The sequence below is a fragment of the Mizuhopecten yessoensis genome, unplaced genomic scaffold (assembly GCF_002113885.1).
Source record: "Mizuhopecten yessoensis strain PY_sf001 unplaced genomic scaffold, ASM211388v2 scaffold3913, whole genome shotgun sequence".
Taxonomy (NCBI): Eukaryota; Metazoa; Mollusca; class Bivalvia; order Pectinida; family Pectinidae; genus Mizuhopecten; species Mizuhopecten yessoensis.
Genome location: NW_018405282.1, coordinates 73,637 through 88,849, shown reverse-complemented (window position 1 = coordinate 88,849; position 15,213 = coordinate 73,637).

Genomic DNA, 15,213 nt, shown 5'->3' with positions numbered 1-15,213 from the left:
TATCAGGGTAAGGAATCATAGAACAAGACAAAATGACGCTAGACTAAATGTTATAGTCCCCCTAGGATGTTTTGGAAACATAATAAAAATCAAAACAATTGCTTGTAACAGACATGATTATCAATGTTAAGTCTTGCACATAAACTTTGAAACAACTCACAGCATATATATTAATAAAACCTTGTCAACTGCCTGTACTGGAAAACTATTGTCTTGCAGTGGTTGCATCAAATGCCATTACTGCCCATTAGCATACAGTCAACATCTTTTAACTTTCAGAATTTATCCAGAATTGCACTACATGATATCAGACACAATTTCTTCCCATGACTTTATGACATACACAGATTTTGCAATTTGCTCAGGCTGAGGGATAAAGGCTTTAATATTTTCATTCGGATACCAACAGCGGTCTTTCTTTTTTGGCCAGGAAAATACTGTTCGATCTCCATAGTTCTGTTTCTGCAAACACTCAATATAACATTCATTTTGTGCAACTTTTCGAATAATGCCGGGAAATGGTTCATTTTCATACAGTGCTACAACATATCTCCCAACCTCTTCCTCTCCATTTTCTATTTGCTTCGCCCAACTTTCAATCCCTTGCCAGTCTCCATTTGCCACCTCTTCCCCCTCTCCACTTCCATTTTCTTGTTTTTCTCCCCTTTCTACTTGTGCATTACCACTCTCTTTATGAAGTAGATCAGACACAATTTCTTTCCATGACTCTATGACATACACAGATTTTGCCATTTGCTCAGGCTGAGGGATACAGGCCTTAATATTTTCATTCGGATACCAACAGCGGTCTTTCTTTTTTGACCAGGAAAATACTGTTCGATCTCCATTGTTCTGTTTCTTCAAACACTCGACATAACATGCATTTTGTGCAACTTTTCGAATAATGCCAGGAAATGGTTCATCTTCATACAGTACAGTACAACATATCTCCTAACCCTTTCCTCTCCACTCTCCACCCTTTCTCGCCCCTCTTTCAGTCTCTTTCCCTTCAACAGATCCAATCTCTTGCTCTACACTCGCCATGTCTTGCCCCTCAACAGTTCCAATCTTTTGCCCCTCAACAGTTCAAATCTCTTGCCACACAACACTTGCCACCTCTTGCCCCTCAACACTTCCAACTCTTGCCCCTCAACAGATCCAATCTCTTGCCCCTCAACACTTCCAATCCCTTGCCCCTCAACAGTTCCAATCTCTTGCCCCTCAACACTTGCCATCTCTTGCCCCTCAACACTTGCCATCTCTTGCCCCTCAACACTTGCCATCTCTTGCCCCTCAACAGATCCAATATATTGCCCCTCAACATATCAAATCTCTTGCCCCTCTACACTTTCAATCTTTTGTTACTTTCCACATTTCATCTTCTGTCTCTTTCCACATTTCATCTTTTGTCTCTTTCCACCTGTCATCTGTTGCTCCTCTCCATTTGTCATCTCTTGCCCCTCAACACTTGCCATCTCTCGCCCCTCAATAGTTCCAATCTCTTGCCCCTCTTCACTGTTTTTGTCTACAGGTAGGACGGGCACAAAATGGTTCGGTACCCAGGGACTTTGAACCATGTCCGTACGTGTGCTACTCCACATTATTACCGCAACATCTTGATGGGCTTTTATCCTTTGTTCAATTAAGCGGTGTAGTTGCTTTCGAACATTTATGTTGCCTAACTGTGGGTAAACTGAGAAAATTGACATTTTGAGAACACTAGATAGACTGAATAATTGCCTGATTCCCATGTATGTCTTTTGACCGACAATCTTGCAAACCTCCTTTTGATATATGTCCTTGATTATTCTCTCAGTGAGCACATCCCCAGGAGTGTATTCCTCAGAGTACATTGCAAACGATTTTTTCAAATCATCTGCCCTTTGTACATATTGACTGGTTCCTTTATTTAAGTATTCATTGTCGAGATAAGAGTCCATGTGGTTTACCATTTCAACTACAATTCTCAGTCGCATGTCATCTACTTGATCACAATTCCCAAAGGCGAACACACTACCGGAAGACGGCAGACAATCACCATCTGCTCGAACCACAATCGGGAACATCACAGGACCAGGAACATCACATGGAACCATATCCACAGCAACTTCATCTACTGTCGACCTGCAATCCATTATATTTCTTGCGGAACCTTCCATTTCGGCTAGATGGAAAGTTTGACACTTTTCTTCTATTTCTTGTAATGTTGAGCATGCTTGCAGTTCACGTAGACACTTTTGCGGGTTGGATGGAGAATCAGCATTTCCATTTGATTTTCTTCCATTTTTGTTTTTTGCACACATTTTATTTGTGGTGTTAGCACTGACCTTTTTGTTTCCGGATTTAGGCTCCTCAAAAATGAAGTTGGTATAGTGGTGGCCCATGCATTCATTTTCAAACAAACATTGACTTCCCTTGTTCTCAGTGACCTTGGTGAATATGTCTGTACTTGGTGAATTGACATTGTACCAGGAACTGTGTTGATTGTTTTCTTCGCGTCACTGAAGTGTACCTCTGTCTGAGATACAGTGTCCTCTTCAACAAGGAATAGCTTGACAATTGTATCAATGTTTTCAAGTTCGGTTTTGAACTGAGCAGCATTCATAATGTCTTTGCCATGTAACACAAGCCTGTCAGCATACCTTGTAAGACTTCCACCTTCACCATCGGGACTTCCTTTGCCATGTCCAGCTTCGAAAAAATTCCAGGTTGCTCCAGTGAAGCCTAGGCTGTATACTTCTGTCGAGAAGAGATACAAATTGTTCCTTTGGCGATACTGGGGAACGGGACCATCACTGTAGAAGTGTACATAATTCACCTGTGGATGGTTTTGCTTTATGGTTTTCAGCACAGGGGTCATGTAGGCCCAGATTGCTGATGGTCCATGTTCCAGACTGTCTGAAAGTGTACAAAATGAGGTCACAGTCTGGTTAGCTATGTGGTACACTCCTGTGTGCAGCGTGATTTGTGGCTTTGATGCCCCAAAATGCATCTCTTGTATTTCTGAAGAAGTTTTTCCAACGTAATTCTCAGAGAAATCAACATGAATTACACATTCATTTTCACTGAGAGAATCCTTCAGAGATTTGAAGTGCTGATATTGATTTCTAATGCTGAACACATGTTTTGTCACCAGTTTTCATATGAGAGTTAAATTTCTCTATCATTTGTTTTACACTTCCACGCTCCTGAACTTTTTTGACAACAGAAATCTCTTTCATTTCCACTGATTTGAACTTTCTCTTTTCTTTTATAGTTTTCCATTACACCCATGACATTTCTGTTGAACATGTACTGTTCTGTCCGTTGGTGCATGTCAGTGACTTGCATCTTTTGCATGTTTTGTACATACACTCCTTGTTGTTGATGTCACAAACGATGGTCGGAACTATTTTATGAATGTCTGATGAATCCAACAGCTTGTTTCTATGCATTGCTTCGGCTAAGTATCGGGTGTTTTCACACAATTTGCAGAGACATGTGTTTCTGTCTTTTTCCGTTGGGAACACAATCCAAAATGGTCGAAGGCGACAGAAGACCGTGTAACTGATGGAAAATGTATCGTTTTCCGTTAAGTACTTGAGATGTAGATGTGTAAGAGTATCACAGAGCAACCTTTTTTGTTTTTTTCACTCCTTTTTTGGTAATGGTTGATTTTTTACCAGGAACCACTCTGGAATTGTCATCTCGTACATGAAATGTTACCACATGGTTTCGAAGTCTGGAGAAATTTTTTTTTATTATGTTGCTGATTATTTTCCATTATGTTACTTTTTGTATCAGTTATGTTACCAGAAAAATAAAAGGTAATTTTTTCCTAACTGACATTAGTTAAATTTAATTAGTACCACACATATCTTATTTCATTGTTTATGCAGTTTAATATCAAAGTACAATATAATACTTTTTTTATCAGAGAGTGCTATTAAGATGCAAATTATACCAATAATTTTCCATTATGTTACATTTATCAGTCTGTTGTGTTACTTTTTGCTTGGTAACCTAATGGATCATAACACAACAGAATTATTTCACATATATTTATTTTTTCTCTTTACTCCTATAAGTTTGCCCAAAGTTTAATGCCTAAATTTTGTGTGTTTACCATAGGCGGTATCCAGCTATGAAGCATTTATTTAAATATTGCTGATTAATTAGTCAAACATGGTAACACAAAAAGAAAATCAAAATATACACTTTAAGAATTGCTTACCTTTCAATGTGGCTGGATTCAAACTGTTTGAAATTTTCCACCATTCAACTTATGCTGCATCAATAGGAAGGAAGTCTCTTTGCAATGAATTATGAAAAATGGAACAGTGCATGTCAATGGGTTCTCAAATGAACCAAAATAGTAGTGGTAACATAATGGAAAATGGAAGTGAGGACGAGCGCATTTTGATTTAAAAAATATCTTTATTTAATTTTTTTGCTAATTTTTAATTATAAATATAAAATAATACATGGTATGTACTATATAATAGGAAAAAATAACATTTCCCTTCCTTATAAATAACATTTATTTGTGCTTGAAAATCACTTTTTGGCCTTGGGACACCCTACATTTTCATTTTTTCAGTTTTCAAACTCCGATAATTATTTATTTTTTTACCGATAAGTAACAATTAATAGATTGTGATATGTATTTTAGTCTAATTTTATCATATTTATCACAAAAATACAATTATTTTTAGCTTGCTAAGCAAAAATTGCATTCAAAGTGCCGATCGAGACAAGAACTTGGACAATTTTTGATAAACGCCCATATATTTTAAACATTGAACATCACGACCTTGTCATAACTATAAACGAATATTGGATATGCTCCATTAATACAGGAATATTGAGAAAAAATAATGATATTTAAGATACACAGGTTAATTATCGTTCGCCCGCTACCGTAATAAAAACATTTGAATTCCAAAGTCAACAAGATGAACAGATCAAGCTTTCGATTTGTAAAGCAATGTTCCAACATATTTACAGTACCTTTTTCTCTGAGACATATTCACTGTTAGTTTTTCAGTGCTAGTCAGTTATATATAATTAGTTTCCGATTAGACTGTTCCTCGACTCTGACATCGAGTGGAAACCACCAACACACGTGTGAACATATGTGAACGTCCAGGTCAGCTTTAATTTTACCGCTTGGTTTTACCGTCTTTGTTGTAATGAAAATTAACACATTTTACAGAAATTCCGCTCGCTCCCATCGCCCATTTTTTGATTTTTTGATTTCCAGCCAAACGTCCGGCAGTTGGATGTTTTCCCGAATCCTCGTCCAGATCTTTTTCTTCTCCTGCCTCATTCTGTACGCCTCGGTCGCCAGTCGAAAACGTTTTATCTTGAGACGTTGACTCAAATCGGTACGAACAGACATTTTTGTCATCGCATGTCTCAACTGTGGGGACGATGAAAGCACCAACTGTCTTTCTTCCCAGTTGACAAATTTGGCTATCATTGGGAGGTCTCTTTGATCAGGTCTACCTCTTCCTCGGGGCAACATGTGCGCATTCGCAATGTGAATAGCCTGAGCGACAGACTCCTCAATTTTTAGCTGATTTATAAAGAATTGCCTCAGGGTAAAATAAATACTTTTGTCCTGCGTTTGTGGAACACCATAAAATAGTAAATTGTACTTTCTCCCGTGACATTCGAGCTTTTCCAGTGCTTTAACTGAATACGATACTTCCTCTTTTACACGAGAGTCATCGGAATTCCTGAATTCCTGGATCGAATCCTCCACGGAGGACAGCCTCGTGGTAACCTCCTTCAGTTCTTCCCCACGTGCTTCAAACTTTGATTTTAATCCGTCCCAAGTCCTTGGACACCGAAGCTAGCTCTTTAAAAGTTCTGTTTATTCATGGAACTTTAAGTTCATATTATTTGGTTATCCTTTTTTCCATCTGTATAATAAAGTCTTTAATTTCGTCTGTCGATGATGATGTTTTTTTTGGACGCCATTTTTTCCTCCAACCATGTGCTCTCGACTGGAGACCCGTTCTCTTTTGTTCCGTAATCCCTAATGTCTTGTTATGTATCTCTCCTCTTCACTTCTTTTTGTGTATTCTTTTTATCCTTGACCTTTGTACTTGATTTTGGTGCCATGTTTCATGCCGAAAAAGGCCCCAGCCATATTTTTCCCTCACACAACTTTGTAAGCGTGTCTAGCTGCCGCCATCTTAACCGGAATTCTTCTAAATAAACCACAACTTAGATAAATTAATTGATTTTAGATTAGAAACAGTATAATTTGGAGTGACAGAAAATGTTGCCTTACCAATTAACTTTATTATCCTTTATGCAAAATATTATATATACACTGTATCAAGAAAAAAACAAAAACTCAGGTTAGATGGTTTGATTGAGTTTCTAGCATTCCGATATAACATCGAAAAAAATTCAGCCTCAAAATATGTACGCAACGAAAAATTTGATCAAATACGGTTTGAATGGAAAGATATTTTTTAACAGATTAAAAAATAGAGTTTACACAATCCATACATCTTTGTATCTTTGTTTATATAATTGATACTCTTTCTCTTGAAATGAATATTTAAATTTCATCTTGATTTTGTAATCTGATAAAAATAAAACTGCATATATCCGGTATGTTAGGGTGTGAGTGGATGTATGTGCTATTTTTTGTTTGCTTTGTTTTATAATTATCTTTTTAGCAGACATAAAAACCTGTATGAAAACCGGTTTTAAAATGCTATTTGAAAATTGATGTCAGTATATGTCCATGTCAATGTGAATGACCACATGCATGTGTCATAGAAATATTCATACACATGTGTGTATATATATATGTATGACTGACACTGTTTGCAGTGTATTTATTATTGTTTCTCAACTGCTTGAAATTATGCTTGCATAATGATGCATCTGATTCAATGTATGTAAGTGTGTCTCAATGTATACAGTGTCTGTCTGTGTGTCTGTCTGTCTGTCTCATGTATATATGTATGTGTGTATGAGTATATATGTGGGTGTATTTGTATGTGTATTATGTTTTTTGTGTACACATGCTATATGTTTATCCTTGTTTGTAATATTATGTTGTATATGGAATTTGTTAGGGTGTACAAGAAGTTTGTTTTGGGTTCTTGTCCTGTACTCTATTTGCAAATATTTTATTTTCCCATTGCCCTTCCTATTTATTTATTGTTTGACTGATGGATGTTGAATGAGAACCCTCCTGCGTGAGGACACCATATTGTTCATGGGCTGACTCCAGGGCTCCCCAACCCTGGCATCCCCTATCAAAATATTTATATATGTATATATATATCTGCTTTGAAGCAGTATATGTATATATATACATATTTATGAAAAAAATGGCTGGGGGAATAAAATATTTGTACTGAAAAAAATAAAAATAAAAAAATCTCCCTCTGCATCCTCATATTTTTCGTTGGGGTATTGGCCTTCTCTGGCTTTGCATCTGCTTTCTTAGCTGATGGCGGTTTGGTTTATATGTTATTTGCAAATGACATCTGTATGGAGCTAGATATTACTCATGTATTACACATGTATATAATATCACACACATGTATTACACATGTATATAATATCACACACAGGTATTACACATGTATCCGGTATACAATATCACAGACATGTATAACACAATCATGTATATACTATCACAGATAGGTATTACACATGTACATGTAATAATATAATATCACACACAGGTATAACACATTATATACCATCACAAACAGGTATTACACATGTATTACTACCACAGAGAGGTATATACATGTATATTTATACATTTTACAATAATTGTCCATTACATTTACCCTATACATGTTTTATACATACATTTATATATACATGTATTGTTGTGTATTTGTCACACAAAAGGTCCATGGGCATCAAACACAACCTCACACAGTAAACGCCATTACCGGAACTACCTTTATTGTTTGAACATATTACTACGCATGTACACAATATGGAGGGACCCGGAATCGGACCTAAATCCGGAATATACAACACTCCTCCCTTTTTAACTTTAACCCTTATTAGCGAATATATATGAACATTTAATATTAAATGAATGGCTGGATGTTATTAATAGAACATTAACTCGGTGTAACTCTATTCGAACAAGAACACACACAAATTCAAAATAATGCTTCCTGCACAAATACAAAATGTCATGAATTGGGTATAAAAACAAGAGGCCCAGAAGGCCTGTATCGCTCACCTGGATACCAAAGCAATCATGACAAAATATTCTCCGAATAAGATCAAGGGAATATGCCAGACCCCAAGGCCAATCCTTGTAGCATATCTGTATTAGATTTTTCATGCCCAGCAATTTTATGTATGGTTATGGGGTGGGGATCTCAACTGTTTCCAAGCTTTGACTCAGAAACTAGGTTCCTAGGATTGTGGCCAGACCCCAGGATCAATTCTAATATCGTGACTGCATTTGTCTCTTTTTGCCCAGCATTTGTATATATAGTTTTGGGGTGGGCATCTCAACTGTTTCAAAGTTATAACCCAGGGGTTTAGTCTGCAAGGGTGGGGCAGACCCTGGGATCAATTCTAATATCATGACTGCATGCGTCTTTTTATGCCCAACAATTGTATATATAGTTTTGGGGTGGGGATCTCAACAGTTTTAAAGTTATGGCCCAGGGACTATGTCTCCAAGGGTGGGGCCAGACCCTATAGCCATCCTGGAAGCAAATATGCATTCTTCTCTTTATACTAAGCAATTGTATACCATGGTTATATGGTGGGGATCTTAACCATTTCCAATGGGGTGTGGTTCGGTATGCCAGTAAAAACTTTTGAGTTTTTTTTGCATGGTACCACTGTCATACTCTGCAGCTTTCATAGCCTGCTTGAATGTCTGTACAAACCTCTCTGCCAACCCATTCTTTCACGGATGATACGGTGCTGATGTCGTGCGACGGATACCGTTCATTTCCATGAAAACTGCAAACTCCGTTGACGTAAGTTGAGGGCCATTGTTGCTCACCAGTTGCTCAGGAATACAGTTTCTCGCGAACACGGATCAGAGTACCTCAATAGTATGCGCGGACGTTGTTGACTTCATCGTGATTACTTCGGGCCATTTCGAGTGAGCGTCCACCATGATAAGGAACATGCTCCCCAGGAATGGTCCCGCAAAGTCAATGTGGACTCTCTGCCACGGCTGAGTAGGGAACTCCCACGGATGAACTGGGGCTTCCCTCCGCGCGTTTCTATTCTCTTGGCATCCCGCGCACGACTTTGATAGATTCTCAATATCGGCATCTATCCGTGGCCACCATGACTTCATTTTGACAACTTCAAGATGACCCTCGTGGTTCACCCTAAGAACCTCGTCACGGAGGCTGCTGGGAATGATTACACGTATACCCCACAGCAAACACCCTTGCTGCACGGTCACCTCAATCCTTCTCTCATAATAGGTGTGTAGCTCTTTATCTACCACGTCACTCCAGCCTCGCATAGCCGCGTCATACACTCGCGACAACATTGCATCCTTCATGGTCTCTTTCCTTAGCCTGTTAGCGGTCACAGGCAGCTGTTCCAACTGCGACACCTGGTATACATGCGTGTCATCCAATATGTCCTCCTCTTCTGGCTCGACAGACCATCCGCGTTTCCATGTAGTTTTGTGTTACAATACTCAATGGAATAATCGTGTCCCGCGAGGAACATCGCGTATCGTTGCAGTCGGGCTGCCGTAGTCACCAACGTACCCTTCTGAGGGTTGAAGTTTGACACCAACGGTTGGTGATCGGTCACCACGGTGAAATGTCTACCATAGAGATATGGGTGGAACTGTTTGATCCCTCATGTCGATCTGAGCATATTGCTTCAAGGAGCGCGACGCGAACGCTATCGGCTTTTCATAACCGGACGGTAGCTTATGAGACAAAACCGCTCCGATCCCGAAAGGCGAGGCGTCACAGGAAAGTTTCACGGGAAGGTTCGTGTCGTAATGTGTCAGTACCCTATCTGACACCATCATCTGTTTCACTTTGTCAAACGCCACTTGGCAGTCCTATGTCCATGACCATTTTGTGTCCTTCTCCAGAAGCTGATGTAACGGCCTCAACACTGTGGATAAATTCTGGAGGAATTTACCGTAATAGTCGAGTAAACCCAGAAACGCACGAAGCTGGGTGACAGTTTCAGGTACCACGGCGTTGACTACCGCGTCAACTTTGTCTTGCGTTTTGTGTAGACCTTCCCCATCAATCACATTGTCCATAGAATTCAATCTTCTCTTTGAAGATGTTGCATTTGTCAATGTTTGCATGTAGTCCATATTTCTCCAGTCTACCCATTACCTCGGCGAGGTTCCTCAGGTGTTCATCGTCAGTGCGACCAGTGATTATCATATCGTCTATGATGCATTGCACTCCTGGGATACCTTGTAAGACTTGCTCCATCGTCCGTTGCCAAATCGCTGGAGCGGAGGCTATACCGAACACGAGTCGGTTGTACCGGAAGAGCCCACGAGGTGTGTTGATTGTCAGGTACTCTTTGTCCTCCTCAGCCACCTCCATTTGTAGGTAGGTAGGTGTGCCTTAAGTCGAGTTTCGTAAAGTACTTTCCGCCCGACAGATTAGCGAATATGTCCTCAATCTTGGGTAGGGAATATTTGTCAACTTGAAGCATGGAGTTTACAGTTACTTTAAAGTCCCAACATATTCTAATGCTAGAGTCTTTTTTAGGAACTACCACAATGGGCGTGGCCCAGTCACTGTGGTCTACTGCCATTAGTATGCCGAGATTGACAAGGCGATCCAACTCTTTCTCCACTGCTGGTCTCATTGAGAAGGCTAGCGATCGTGCCTTAAAGAACTTGGGTGAGCTCCCTTCCTTTAGAATGAATTTGGCCTTTGATACCCTTAAGAGTTCCCAAGGACTGATTAAACACTCCCTTGTACCTTTCCATCAGCTGAGTTACTGTAACATGAGATGATTCCACCGCGTTTACAGTATGGATCTCCCCCCAATCCAGTTATATATGGCTCAACCAGTCTCGTCCAAATAACGGTGGACCCCCTTCTCTATCACGTACAAGGGGAGGTTACTCCTTTGCTGATTCATACCGACATTTACGTCTATCACGCCTAGAGGGTTAATTACCTCTCCAGAGTAGGTTTATAGTTTCACCAACGTGGGAGTGAGCTCCTTCCGACCGAAATGTTTTTCAAAGTCTTTCCTTGACATAACCGATACCGCAGAGCAAGTGTCCAGCTCCATGTCCATCCCAGCACCATTCACCATGGGCGTCACTGTGATGGCACTAGAATGACGCCGCCCTAACGAGTCAATACCGAGGCTTGCGATTAACTCATCGTCATGATTGTCGTGCTCGCCGTGGTCAAGCGCATGTACCTTCAAATTCCTACCCCTTTTACTTTTCGCCTGCAAACATGCCTTCAAAATGTGCCCAACTTCGCCACATCCATAACACTTGTCATTTTTTAAATAACAGTTCCACTCGTCATGACTTGTTTTGGTACACCGAAAACATGGTTTTCTTGGGGTTGGGGCTGACTTATAATTATGTGTACCCTTTTTACCTGGTTGATAGTCGCGCAATTGGCCGTGTACCTTATGAACCGGCATCGATTTGTGCCTTCCTAGTTCGACCGCATCTTGAGGGGCAGTTTCCATGGCGATTGCGATGTCTACAGCATTTTGATAATTGAGTTCCCTCACAGACAGTAACTTCTTCTGTACACAACCACATGGTCAGAATTGACCGTTTCAAACGACAGACTTTATACACAATTTCTACCTCATCAGTTCATTTTAAATTGATGTCATACCTTTCCGTTACCTCCTTGATTGGTTTGCGTGGTTATTTTTCCATACCTCGCCGCCAATGTTGTGTATTTGTCACACAAAAGGTCCATGGGCATCAAACAACCTCGCACAGTAAACACCATTACCAGATACTACGCATGTACACAATATGGAGGGACCCGGAATCGGACCTAAATCCGGAATATACAACATGTATCACTATTGACAGTAAGACAGATTGATAATTGATTGCCTATCACTGTATATATTGACAGGTATTCTGACACAATTGCAACACTATTTAGATAGGTGAAATATAGTGATACATGTTACATTACTAACAGAAAATGGTATAGGTATTATTTTAATTTCAATGAGAGGGTGGATATATCTCAGGGCTTCAACTATACTTAATAGTGCTTTACCTGGAATTGAGGATTATACACATTTTTAATGTTTTGCTATATGAATTATGTTGTTAATCAAATAAGTATATATCATATATATTTCCTAGACCAAATAGTATTGCTTAATGTGCACCAAACAAATGATGTGCTGGGACCGCTGAATCATGATGTGGAATTACTTTGAAAAGAACCTGAGGAGTTCCTCGAGTTAGCCTCAATGGGTTTTTTTCAGTTTCTATTATTTTGACAGTCTGACAGGTAGGTTAGATTTCTGATTTGATAAATATGTTTTACCATGAATTCATATATTTAAATACTTATAAAGTGCATGATGTTACCATGCATGTATCTGGCTTGTGCCTTTTTGGTCACACAAAGATTAATCTACACAACTAGAACCAATCTGATGATGAAATGTGAATCACTTGTCTATAATACATGTGATATTACTTTTTTCTGTGAAAGTAAATGTTTATGTATGTAAACAGTCTGAAACAATTAATAAAAGTTCCTCATAATGTATGTGAAAGTTAAGATAGTTATAAGTTTATAACCAGTCAGAAGTGAAGCAATCAATATTTTTTTCTTACATGTCTGTGATAGTTAACACAAGTTTATGACTAGCCTGAAACAATAATTAAAAATTGATAACCTAACTTGTGATAGTAATACAAGTTTTATAGCCAGTTTGAAACAAGTGATAAGTTTTCCTAACATGTCGGTGATAATAAATATAATTAAATCCACATGTATATTCATGCAGTTTTAAACAATGTACATTTTTCTGTTACATGTCTGTGAAAGTTAACACAAATTTATAACCAGTCTGAAGCAATGATTAAAAATTCATAACCTGTCTGTAATATTAAATACAGGTGTAATTATTGACACTGATGATGGGTCTGTGAAAGTAAGTACTTGTGTATTACCAATCTGAAACAATAAATAAATGTCCATAACCTAAAGTAAATTTGTAATTTTAAATTCTTGTGAATTGGATCTGTAATTATTGTGAAAATTGATGTAATGATGTCTGCGATAATATAAACATTTAATCCACATACATTTATTGTTAAAAAGAGTTTCCATAAGTAATTTTACAAGCATTGTTTTGAGTGTTTGAATTCAGGAACCGGCTATCAAAGGCTTCGGGTCTCACTTAAAAGCGTCTTCAAGTGACAACAAGCGTCGCCAGACAAAGTCTTCAAAAATACTGAATAAAGTAAGCGACATCAGAAGATATGTTGTTAATATGACAATAATACAACTCTGTACCAAATTTCAATTTAATATTTGAAAAATTGACCGAGTTATGATGAATTGAAGTTTTACGATCGCGGCGTAGCACATGTGTGTAAAGTGAAGAAAGCGTCGCCAGATAATGTCGTTAAAAATACTCGCTAAAGTAAGCGACATCAGAGGATATGTTATTAGTTAGACTTTTATTGATATATATTCCAAATTTCAGCTCGATATTTGAAAACATGATCAAGTTAAGACCGGATTACATTGTGGAACTCTCAGCCACATGCGTGGACATGGACGTGGTTCTACTCATGGTCCGTTATATGTTCGTGTGACTGATCGATTTAATGTTGGTGTTTAAAAAAAATCCCTAAGTACCTATAAGTTTAAATGAAGACTACACTAAAATTTAATGGTTATTGCTGTAAAGGTAAAGCTGAAAAATACAATCGTTTTAAACTTCTTATGAAATAACTGGCACACAGGTGTAAATATCGGTATTTCATATAATCAAATACATTTTGTCTGTATACGTAAGAATAACAGTTTCTCTGTTCAAACTCGTAAAGAAATCAAATGTCAATAATTTTCACATCTTGAATCCCGTTCTGCAGGCACACAAGCGTTGTTAAAGCGTAAAAAAGTTCTTCATTTAGCGTAATTGTCATCAGGGAACTAAGTTACAACTTTTGTTGTTTAACAGGACCGTGCGTTTCAGTGCGATTCGCGTGAACACGTTTTCGCGTCCCTGTTTTTTTGTGATTGCTGCGGTTTTAGGTATTGTTAACATACCATTCGTAGATGTTAAAAAGTATGTTTTCTCTCACACATACTTTTCCAGTCCCCTAGAAGTTTGATGATGTGATTCATCGATTCGCAACCTTTCGGAATTGCGCAATCTCGATTCAATCACCCTGCGCTTAATCGTTGGTAAAATCTTTACTGACCAATATCTTCTTAAACGTGTTCTATACGACTCGTCAATCTTTTGTGCAATGGTATTGAATTCTTTTATTGTATCACCATCTTCACCAAAGATTGATGACATGATCGGGGCCTTGTCTTTATCAGTCACGCCAATTTTAACTGACAAATGTCTCGAAACATTTTCCTGTATGTGTCGTGTACAGAAAGGTTCGACTAGCGTTGTTCTGTCAAAGACTGCGCTAGTCGCCTGCTTAAACGGCCCTTTTCAGGGCCACCATCTTACTCAAAAAGTCATGAGAAACTCGAAAAATTACGCATGCCCTCCCACTATATTAGTTATAATAAAAAAAATATAAAGATAATTAAACTCATTGTTAATCGTAATTATTCTTAATCGGTAACAGTTAAAATCTAAATTGTTCAATAAATACAATAATGTTATTCTTGACACAGCTGATTAAAGGGGTATCAATGTTTATATATAGCAATTTATTCTAACTGTGTTCACCTATGCCAGAGACGTATAATACATACACGTCTCTGCCTATGCGAAGCCCTACCCTACGTACACATATGTGGCACGGCGTATAGCTTCGTATGAATTGAATTCACGATAACTCAATCATTTTTCAACAAAATCAAATTAAATTCTGATCGTTAAGTTACCCATGCAGGAATTATTTTCCTTCCGTTGTGAAATACATAGCAATAACCCTTTCTCCACCACTTACCCCTATATATCTCCTATTTCTTTTTTAAATAATGTAATTCCCGCTACAACTAGTCGTATATTTGTTGACACTGAACTTCTACTTTCACTTTCACATACTTCATT